Raw genomic sequence first — 12,235 nt, forward strand, 5'->3', positions numbered from 1 at the left:
TGACACTCAGGGCTTCTTGCCCAGAATCCTTCCCTCACTCTGGTTCTCCATAGGCTGAGTCCTTATTCCCAGACCACCTGCCTCAGAACTGGCCTTTGCCCCAACCTACCACCCTCTTGCTTCAGGGCCCATCACAAGGAACAATCATCCCTCTGCCACTCTCCCAAGTGAGTTCAGACAGCCCTTAGCAGGCATCCCATGACCCTTCCCAGCTTGGTCTAACGAACAGGGCCATCTGATCCCCAGCCCATTAGAACCAGCTGGGTGGGTGGCTGCTCATCACAGGTGAGGCTGGGCCCACCTTCCCTTAGAGCACCAACCAGCCTATGACAAGCCCTAAATACAAATTTGGCTCAAGCAAACCCCCACCTAGACACCCTGGCTGGGAAACACAGTGCTCCAGGGCAAAAAAATTAGTCCTCAGCCTCTGTGCTCTACAGGAAAACCAAAGTCTCAGGGAAGGAGAACATCAAGGTGGAGCAGAGAGAAACGATCCCATAGTTGGGACCCTCCTTCCAGATGTCATGGTATCCTCTCACACTGATGATACCCTACCTGGGAAGGAGACCCCACTTATTAAGAAGAGACAGATAATAGTAACGGGGGATTCAATTATTAGAAATGTAGATAGTTGGGTTTCTAATGACTAGGAGAACCACATGGTGAATTGTGTGCTGGTTGCAAAGGTTGTAGATCTCTCGAGACATCTAGATAGACTTGTGTGCAGTGCTGGGGAGGAGCTGGCTGTTGCAGTACATGTAGGTACCAATGACATAGGGAAAAATAGGAGAAAGGTCCTGGAGGTCAAATTTAGGCTGCTTGGTGAGAGATTTAAGTTCAGGATGTCCATGGTAACATTCTGTGAAATGCTTCCAGTTCCAGGTGCAGGGCCAATTAGACAGGCAGAGTCTCAATGCGTGGATAAGATGATGGTATAGGGAGTAGGGGTTTAGGTTTATTAGGAACTGGAGAACCTTTTGGAAAGGAGGAGCCTGTACAGGAAGGATGGGCTCCACTAAATCAGAATGGAACCAGATTGCTGGCATGTAAAATTGAATGGGTCATAGAGGAGTTTTTTAACTAAGGGGTGAGGGAAAGCTGACAGGTGTGGAGGAGCATGCAGTGCAGACAGACACGTCCCTGAGGGGAGGATTTATTGAAGAGGATACTCTATATCCTAGTAAAGAGGAGAGGATAGAAATTGATAAAGTACAGGTTGGAACTGAAGAGAAACTGTCAAACGAAAAAGAGTCCCATTCAATTACATCACATGAAAGCAGACAACTAAATATTGACAAATTTTATAAATGCTTGTATATAAATGCTAGAAGTCTAAATACTAAAATGGGTAAACGAGTGCCTGGTATTAAATGAGGATATTGATATAATAGGCATCACAGAAACTTGGTGGAATAATGATAATCAATGGGACACAGTAATACCAGGGTACAAAATATATAGAAATGATAGTAGTTTGAGTGGACGGAGGAGTGGCACTAAATGTGAAAGAAAACAGAGAGTCAAATATAGTAAAAATCTTAAATGAACTGAACAGTACATAGATTCGCTATGGATAGAAATTCCATGCTTGAATAATAGAGCATAGCAGTAGGAATATACTACCAACCACCTGACCAGGATGGTGATGGTGATTGTGAAATGCTCAGGGAGATTAGAGAGGCTACAAAAACAGAAAACCCGATCATAACGGAAGATTTCAACTATCCCCATATTGATTGGGAATATGTCACCTCAAGATGGGATGCTGAGCTAAAATCTCTAGACACTTTTAATGACTGCCTCTTGGAGCAGCTAGTCCTAGGACCCCCAAGGGGAGAGGCAATTCTTTATTTAGTCCTAAGTAGCACACAGGATCTGGTCCCAAGAGGTGAATATAGCTGAACCACTCAGTAATAGCAACCATAATGTAATTAAACTTAACATTGTTACAAGGGGGGAAATACAAAAGATACCCATCACAGTATTATTTAACTTCAAAACAGGGAACTAAAAAAAAAAATGAAGAAGCTACTTAAATGGAAATTAAAAGGAACATTCACAAGAGTGAAATGCCTGCAAGCTGCATGGAAACTTTTTAAAAAACACCGTAATAGAGGCTCAAACTATATGTATTCCCCAAAAAACAGTAAGAGGACCAGAGAAACGCCACCCTGGCTAAACAAAAGAATAAAAGAGGAGGTTAGAGATAAAAAGGTATCCTTTAAAAATTGGAAGTCAAATCCTACTGAGGAAAATAAAGAGGAGCATAAACTCTAGCAAGTCAAGTGTAAAAATATAATTAGGCAGGCCAAAAAAGAATGTGAAGAACAAGTAGCAAAAGACAGAAAATCTAACAGCAAAAAAAATTCTAAGTACACCAGAAGCAGGAAGCCTGACAAACAAACAGTGGGGCCCCTGGATAATCAAGATACTAAGGGAGCACTCAAGGACGACAAGGTCATTATAGAGAAGCTAAATGAATTCTTTGCATTGGTCTTCAATGCAGAGGATATGTGGGAGATTCACACACCCGAGACACTGTATTTAGGTGACAAATCTGAGGAGGTATTCCCAGACTGAGTTATCAGTAGAAGAGGTTTTGGAACAGATTGATAAATTATAGAGTAATAAGGCACCAGGATCAGATGGGATTCATCCAAGAGTTCAGAAGGAACTCAAATATGAAAGTGCAGAACTACTAACTTTGGTATGTAACCTATCACTTAAAACAGCCCCGATACCAAATGACTTGAGGGTAGCTATGATGACACCAATTTTTTAAAAAGGCTCCAGAGGTGAACCTGTCAATTACAGGCCTGTAAGCCTAATTTCAGTACTAGACAAACTGGTTGAAATTTAGGGTGACAGACAGCAAATGTGAAAAATCGGGACAGGGAGTGGGGGGGTAATAGGAGCCTATATAAGAAAAAGACCCAAAAATTGGGACTATCCCTATAAAATTGGGACATCTGGTCACCCTATTGAAACTATATATAATTATGAACAGAATTATCAGACACACAGTGTTCATCTATTTGTTGGGGAAGAGTCAACATGGCTCTTTTAAAGGGAAAATCGTGCCTCACCAATCTAATAGAATTCCTTGAGGGGGTCAACAAGTATGTGGACAAGGGTAATCCAATTTATATACTGTAGTTCTACTTTGAGAAAGCTTTTGACAAGGTCCCTCACTAAAAGCTCTTAAGCAAAGTAAGGAGTGACTGGATAAGAGGGAAGGTCCTCTCATGGATTAGTAACTGGTTAAAAGTTTGGAAACAAAAGGTAGAAATAAATGGTCAGTTTTCAAGTGGAGAGGTAAATAGCAGGGTCCCCCAAGGATCTATCCTGGGATCACTGCTGTACAACATATTCATAAATGATCTGGAAAAAAGAGGGAAACAGTCAGGTGGCAAAGTTTGCAGTTGATACAAAATTATCCAAAGTAGTACTCAAAGCAGACTGCAAAGAGTTACAAAGGATCTCAGAATACTCCGTAGGAGGAGAGATTATAAATGTTTGGATTGTTCAGCTTGAAAAAGAGATGACTAAGGGGGGATATAGAGGACTACAAAATCATGACTGGCGTGGAGATAGTAAATAAGGAAGTGTTATTTACCCCTTCACATAACACGAGAACCAGGAGCCACCCAAAGAAATTAATAGGCAGCAGGTTAAAAAGAAACAAAAGGAAGTATTTCCTCACACAGCACATCGAATTCATTGCCAGGGGCTCTTGTGAAGGCCAAAAGTATAAGTGGGTTTAAAAAAGAATTAGATAAGTTCATAGAGGACAGGTCCATCAATGGCTATTAGTCGAGATGGTCAGGGACACAACCCCGTGTTCCGGGTTTCCCTAAATCTCTGACTGCTAAAAGCTGGAACAGGACAACGGGGGATGGATCACTCAATAAATTGCCCCATTCTGTTCACTCCTTCTGAAACATCTGGTAGTGGCCACTGTCAGAAGACAGGATTCTGGGCTAGATGGACCATTGGTCTGATCCAGTATGGCTGTTCTTATGAAGGAAGAGGGGTCTCTGAAAGGAACTACATGGCATAGAAGGGCAGGGATCTGAAGATGGGGTCAAGGCGGGAAGTGCCAGGTAAAGTTCAGTGGGAGGCATGAGTGGCAAAACAGGGATATTGGACAGCAGGAGAGGTTGTGCCTCAGGTTTTTGGGAGATTTAATTTAATAATTAGCTAAGGCTCAACATTAATATAAACCCCAGCCGGTTTATGGCATGTCTGTAGACAGAGGCTTGCAAAGTGCTAAATAAAGATCTTGAGGTTATGGCCCAGCATCCTCTGAGTGTCAGGTAAAACCCAGGATGGATTCTTTGGGAATGGTCTGTACTCTGATTGTTCCAAAGTCCTAGTCAAGAGCAGGAAGGGGATCTATCCAGGGCATTACAGGAGGGAATCATGGATTGACCCTGAATCATGTTTCATCTTGAATAAGCCCTATACTGTATTTGTATGTGATTCACTTCTTGGCTCCATATGCATCCCTGTTGGTTATTGTCACCACAGGAAAGTTTCTGGCATTTCAAAGAATAGAAACCTGCCCCTACTTATCAAGTAGGAAAATAAGAGGGAAGGTCAGCATCAGTTACATATACAATGACTGACGTAAAACTCTCCCTCTCCCGTATAGGAGCTATCCTTGGAATTCCTTTGGTCAAGTCATCAGGGAAAAAAATGGAAACAAGAGATGCTGTAGAGAGTGACGCAGGAATACTAGATGTGGGAATTTCCCAGTTAATCCAGTCCCAACCTCTCCCAGCAGGAGGCACTGTAAAGAACAGGATAAGAGCACTAGCTGTGCTAGGCATGTCCAGCTACTCCAGTCCCACCCTTTCCTAGCAGGAGGCACTGTAGAGAGTGAGGCAGCAGTGCTGGCTGTGGAGGAACTCCCAGTTACTCTCAACATAAACTGACACAGGATAAATGAAATGCCAGGATATACATCACCACCAATATAAGCCAGGTCTCGCATACACTCACAATGAAAATCAATATTGAGTTTGTTTTGATGTTGGGAGTATCTTGTACATATCTGGCCTTTGAAATAACTGATCTTTCTTGAGTCAGCTGATCAAGGCCTTGGCTAGCTTGTACAAATAAATCAGCTCTTTTCAGCTAGGCCCTGGTGCCTGGCATCCTCTCCACTGTCACATTTTAAGCACTTTCTATTGAGAAAGTGCCATTTAAGAAGGAAAAAAATACTATTAAGACAGAGCACTCTCTGCTGCTATTGCCTTTGGAAACAGAGGACTGGAGGCTGCTGTCCCAGAAGACTGAGCTCTCTGTATCTGAAACACTTTGTTAAAAGACTTAGGATCACTTATTAATTTAGTGAAAGCGCCTTCATTTTGATCCTTTGTCTGAGTTAATTGATTTGCTATCAATATCTTGCATTGATTAGGCCTCTGGACCTGGCAGCTGCTGATGATGAAGAGGAAGAGACACAGACACACAAAATCTTTGGAGCAGGTGTTCAAAGTCTGAGATGATTTAAAAAAGCAGACAGCACCAAAACGATTGATAAAGAGGAGGGGCTCGTTCTTTTCCCAGAGGAGGGGTCTTACACTGTTTCTTGTTAATCCTTTGGGTTCCTGAGAACGAGAATGGGCATGTCCTCCACTAGGGCACTTGGATGGCCTAGGGAACAGTATTAGAAGTATCCCACTGAGCCACCTTAAGAAAAAATATTTCTCTGTTCCATAATAAGATGCAGGTGTGGGACTGAGTGCCAGTGAGGAAGAGAGTCCAGGGGTCACCCCAGCTACTTCAGAAAACAAGAGAGTTCAGCAGGCGATGGTCAGCATTGAAAACATGTTAAAGTAAGGTATTTGCAGCTACTTATGCCCCAGTCCCTCCCAGCAGATGATGTTCTCAGGCATGGTTTAGGGGGAATAGCGACACAGGAGTGCCCTACTGTCCCACTCTTAGACTCTCCAGGAGGAGGCACTGTCAAGAATGATTTAAGAGCACAAGATGCAAGGGAAGATGCCAGTTGCACCTGCCCAGATTCTCCTTCCAGAAGGCATGGTGAGGAGGGCTGTAGGAGAGCACCCAGCTGCTCTATGCCTGGTGTCTACCCCAAAGGAGTTATCTCAGAGAATTAAGGTGTATTTACAGTGAGGAAGGTCACCTCACTGTATTCCCAGCTTCTTCCAGTAAGAGGTGCTGCAGTGAATGGGACAGACGCTCTGGCTAAGAGGGTACACTCAGCTAGTCTCAACCAGAGGCATTATAGGAAGTGGGGCAGGCATGACTGCTGTGGAGGAGCACTCAGCTATGCCTGTCTCAGCCCTCCCAGGAAGAATCACAACAGGGATATGTCAATCTGACTTTAGCTGAGGCAGGTTTTAAATCTGGAGTAATGCTTTTCAATAGCAGACAAGGCCTGGAATTCACTATAACATACAGCTTGAATAAACTCAGCTAGCTAATGTAGAGAAAAGACATTTAACTGACATTTGAGGTTCGCAGAACAAGAACTAGCGAAGTGTATGAGCTCTCTACTTCTGTGCCTTGTAAGCAATCCTATGCGTGCCAGTCTCCAGACCTCCCTCAACATCTACTGTTGCAGCCCTTTTCCCCAAGCCCTGCTAGTACTGCACGTCCTCTCGGGCCCTGCTTAGACTGAGAAGCATATTTCATTGTTATTATGTGAACTATGGTAACACCTAGGGACTCCAAGCGAGATGGGATCCCACTAGGCACTGTACAGACAGAGGCAGACAGCTGCTAAAGAGCAAAATGTAGGTACCATGGCCCAGGAATAATGAGGGGCAACTCTGCAGATATCCCAGGTAGATGTGCCGAGAGAGCCAGTAAAGGGCCCCCCCCCACCCACACTAATAGTATAAGGGGTCTACCATCAATCAAAAATAGGCCATGCCCCCTGACCTCCTCAGGCACCACCCACCTTTCGCCCCAAGACCCGCCCCCTTGGCATACTTCTGGGGTCAAGAAGAACACATGACTGGAAGCAAAGGGTGTCATGCGACCCCTCTAAGAACTCCTCCCACTGCCCTCTACCCATCAGGATGGGTTTCATCCCCCGTAGGACAGCCTGGAGAACGGAACTGACCAATTGGGAGGAGTTCCAAGGCGGGGTGACCCACCTAGAAGAGTGTTGTGTGACCGCTCGAAGAGCTCCCTCTACCGCCCTCTACAAATCAGAGTGCAGCACTGCCCCTGGAAGTCACAGCACCATGAAGAAGAGGCCATTTCATTCCAAGAACGTGTGTTTTAGAAATCGTGGAAATGCTGAGAGAAAAGATGGACTCCTTCACCACCCCATAAGAACTTCAGACTTTGTTTTAGCTCCAAGGGCCATCGACCCATGGAGGAAGCACTACATCAGAAACAGTTCTGAGGAGGGAGACGCCATGGGGAGCCCTTTGACCAAGCCATTGATGGATACACTGGAACCCGATCTTGAAATCCAAGCGCTCATGAGGCAGACCGACGAGAGTGATGGCCTCTCATTGTCCCTCCCTGTGGAGGAAGGCGACAACGGCTCATGGGAGTCACCGTGGACAAGGTGAACGGAAAAGACATCACTCAGGTAAATGAATGATTAAGAAGTGACGGTCGAGGACGGGATGTAATGGGGATAGGAACCAACCCAGAGTTGCCTACATCTAAAAACATGCAGTGGGGGGTCTTACACAGTTTCTTTTCTGAAAATCTCTCGACAGCTCAATGATGCCTTTCTAGAGGCCTTTGAGAACTTATACATTAGTGGGAGTAAATCTATCATGCATCCATTGTTTTTGCTCATGTCTGAGACATAGATCTCAAGAGGAAAATCTGGAAAAGGACAAAATGGAAGAAGAAACCAGCTCAGACTCCTTAATGGTAGGGGTCATGGCGTCCATTTTCACAGGCAACAGTAAAAGGTTGTGTTAAACCAGGTGTTTAATAAAACTTATTTAAATTTGTCAATATGAATTTGTCTCCTCTATAGTCATGTTAGTAAGAGATGGTACAAGTAACAGTCATGTCTACGCAGACAGCTCTGTTAAAGAAAATATACTATACCCCCGGGGAACCTGGGAGCTTCAGCGGGGGTGAATCCTCTTTTTCAAGTGGTCAAAAAGCATAGAAAAACTTTAAATAGAAGACAGGTAAAAGCTTGGCTTTCAGACCAGGACCCTTACACTTTACACAAACCAGCTCTAATATGTTTTAAAAGAAACAAGACCATTGTTTCAGATGTAGATGTGCAATATCAGGCAGATTTAGTGGATATGCACTGGTTCTCCAAACACAACAGCAGTTTTAAGTAGATCTTAACAGTGGTAGACATTATATTCAAATATGTCCAGGCCTTAGGCCTAAAAGACAAGACAGGTGGTGAGGTATCCAAAGCCTTTAAAGCTATTTTCAGCTAAGGTCACATGCCTCAAAATTTTTTAAACAAACTTTTAAGCAGATTGTTAAAGCGGCATGGCATTCACCATTTTGTTACTAATAATGAAGTCAAGGCAGGGTTTGTGGAGCGATTTAACAGAACTTTAAAAACTACGATGTGGAGATATTTTACAGCCTGTGATAAACGAAAGGTGGGGCGGTAGCTTCCTTTTATGGACATCTAGCCAGCCAGTTAGCTATAAAATCTCTTTTAGTAGCTGTTCTCTACTTGCTTTACCTGTAAAGGGTTAAAAAAGCCCCTAGGTACAAGGAAGGGAGTGGGCACCTGACCCAAAGAGCCAATGGGAGGGCTAGAACTTTTTAAAATTGGGGGAAAACTTTCCCTTTGTCTCTCTGTCTGTTGTTCTCCAGAGAGAGGAGATGGAGAGCAGGAACAGGGCTGAACTATGCTGTAGGAAGCTTTAAGCCAGGTATGAAAAAAACAGATTATACCTAGACACTACTTATTTGAAACCCCCAGATATGTAAGTAGATCAGGGAATGTCTAGGATGACACAATTAGGTTTACCTCTCTCTTTCTTTCTTTCTTTCTTATTGGCTTGTGGTCATCTCTGTGCTAACCCCCAAATGCTTTTGTTTTGGTTGTAACCATTAAGCTTTAACTTCAAGAAAACCATTCTTAATTATTATATTTGCTCTTTTTAAATCTAGCAATAACCTAAGTTCCAGATGTATTTTCTTTCTTTTTGTTTTTAATAAAATTTATCTTTTTTAAGAACAGGATTGGTTTTTTGTGTGTCCTAAGAGGTTTCTGCACATTGTTTAATTAGCTGATGGCAACAGCTGATTTCCTTTGTTTTTCTTTCTCAGCTCTTCCCTGGAGCAGGGTGAAAGAGCTTGAGGGTACCCCACAGGGAGGAATTCCCAAACGCCTTCCTGGCTCCAAAGGGGTTTTTTGCACTTGGGTGGTGACAGCATCTACCCATCCAAAGTTAGAGAGAAGCTGTGACCTTGGGAGTTTAATACCAACCTGGAGTGGCCAGTATTATTTTTAGAATCCTTGCAGGCCCCCACCTTCTGCACTCAAAGTGTCAGAGTGGGGAATCAGCCTTGACACAGCCCATAACACCTTTCGCTACATCAATGTGTTACCTGACTTTATAGTGTTACAACCAGAGCTTTCATAGAACTATATGTACCAGAACCACTGATGTTAACCCATGATATTCTCTGAAGGTATGGAAAACCATTTATGGAGATGGTTTTAAAATAAAACTGGTTGTTGCCCATTTAGAAAAGGCAACCACGTGAAACTATCTAAAACCAAAGGAGCTTTTGAAAAAGATTATAAACAAATGTTTACCGATGATATATTCATAGTGGATGAAGCCTTAACCAGAGGCCAGAGATCTGTATACCGAGTAAAAGATTACGAGGGTGAGGCAGTTACTGGATCTTTTTACCCTGAAGAATTACAAAAAGTAAACCCCAAACGAGTCAGGATTGAAAAAGTGCTAGTGGAGAAAGGAAAAGGGAGAAAAAGCAGCTGCAGGTGAAATGGTTGGGGTGGCCTGATAAATTTAAGAGTTGGGTGGAACCTTCAAATGAAAACGATTCCTCCTGTAAAGAGAGAGCAAGAGAAATGAGTGATGGCAGGTTTTACATCACTTTCCCCAGCAACGCCAGCTCTGGGTTTTTTCCTCCAAACACCCGCACGAAATTTACAATACAGCTAATTAAGCCCTTGGATCTCCCAGGTGCCTGAGAGGTGGGGTTAGTGGAAATACAATACCAGCACAGCTGGAACACTATCAACGAAAACACCCCTTTCGAAATCACCTTTGGAGATATGGCACGGAGTTTCATCCTATGATGAGGTTATTACTCGTCCATACCTGAATTACTGGATCATATGAACAGTACCATGGCTCATCATCCCAGACCACCTGAAGTGGTCATGAACTACGACCCCATTGGTAGACAAGTTAGACTTAAATCCGTCGATTTTACTTATATGTTTTCTACTGGCGGGGAGCTAGCTAACATTCTGGATTTGGGCCCCAAGCGCAGCGTACAAAAAATCCCCTTCTTGGCAGACATCACAAGCGGTTTCAACGCCTTGTATCTATACATGGCTATCATAGAACACCAGTTTGCGGGGTACTTTTCCATTCCCCTGTTACGCTGTGTCCCCGTCCGAGGAAGGAACAATGAATTTGTCACTATCATCCATGATAAATCTCATTACATCCCTGTCGGTAAACACCATATTGACACCGTCACCATTGAAATAAAGACCAATCAGAATAGACACATCTCATTTCACTTTGGCAAGATGATCGTCAAGCTGCACCTGCGTTCCCCGAGACAGCGAGGTTTCTAAAAAGCAAAGCACTATGGTGACCCTAAAAAATTACAGTGACCCTCCGTCTACAGCAACTATTACAAAGCCCAGGCTGGATACGCCCTTCCTGGATATCATGGGGCCCCTGTCATGTATGGAGCTAACGTGAGCGGAATATTCTGTAGCCTCTTTCAAAAAGTCATACCGCTTTTGAGGAGGTGGCTAGAGATTATTAAACCCCACATAAAAAACGCCACTCAAAACATAGCTAGAGATGTGGTAGGCCACATCCCCCATGCAGTTCTGTAGAAGGTGGGGAATACAGCTGCATAGGAGGGATCAGTGCTGATGTACATTAAAAGGAGGAAACGAAAGAGAAATACATCATACCCATGACACATGGATCCCCTGAAACTCTTTAAAAGAAGGGCTTTGATGCGCAGGGCCGGCCATAAGTGAAAGTTCAAGAGGAAGCCTGGGTGAAAGAAGAGGAGATATATCTCTTTTTACCAGGTAGAGAGTATTTTAATCAACATGGCTTTTGTTCACAGCAGTTCTGAAGATTGCACCAAATCTGAACTAGACTTGTTCCAAATAGTCCCTATGCAGACCAACATTGAGAAAAGCATCTACATTGAGGTGCCGCCTCTCTTGGCCATTACGGAGACTGCCCTCATCAACTGATTTAGAGCAGGAAATGGCATAGATTATATGGATTTAAACAACACGCTGCTGTACCTATGTTGCAAGATTGCAAAAGGGGATGGAACTGAACTTGCTGGGGAGGCTGAGGTGGGCCTGATGAATTACCCCACGGCCTCTATTATTAGCCAGTTGGATGTTACGCTGGGAGACTTCCTCGTAAGCCAAAGCAACAACTATTACCCTTACAGGGCCTTTATAGAATCGGTGCTCAATTACAGCAAAAACACCCTCACCACACAATTTTCCGCCAGCCTGTTTTACAAAGACACTCCCAGACAACACAAATAAACAGAGCTGGATGGTGGGAATCTAGGATTTGTGAGGCGGGCAAAGATGACAGCTCTGAGCTGGAATTGTTGGGTCATCTACATAGTGACCTGTTTTTTCAAGAAAAACTTTTGTTGAACGGTGTGGATGTGAAAATTAAACTGACATGCAGTAAAGACACCTATTGTTTGATGGGCAGTGCAGCGTCCCTTTTTGTGAAGAAAGTACAGGTGACCCTGGGTGTCCGTCTGGGGAACATGGAGGCCCTGCTTATCGTTAATGCCAAATACCCTGTTGACCGTGTGGGAATGAAAGTGTTTAGCATTCCCATGGGCTGCAGGGTCAGTAACCAGGAGAACCTGTTCTTGGGACAGTTACCCAAAGTGTTTGTCCTAGGGTTTGTGGATAATGATGCCTTTAGTGGAAGTTATGCTAAAAACCCCTTTCATTTTAAACATTACAATACTAATTTTGTGGCCTTGCATGTGGATGGAGAACAGATACCAACCAAGCCTCTGCAACCAGACTTTG

Source organism: Gopherus flavomarginatus, chromosome 6, assembly GCF_025201925.1.
Source record: "Gopherus flavomarginatus isolate rGopFla2 chromosome 6, rGopFla2.mat.asm, whole genome shotgun sequence".
NCBI classification, from domain to species: Eukaryota; Metazoa; Chordata; order Testudines; family Testudinidae; genus Gopherus; species Gopherus flavomarginatus.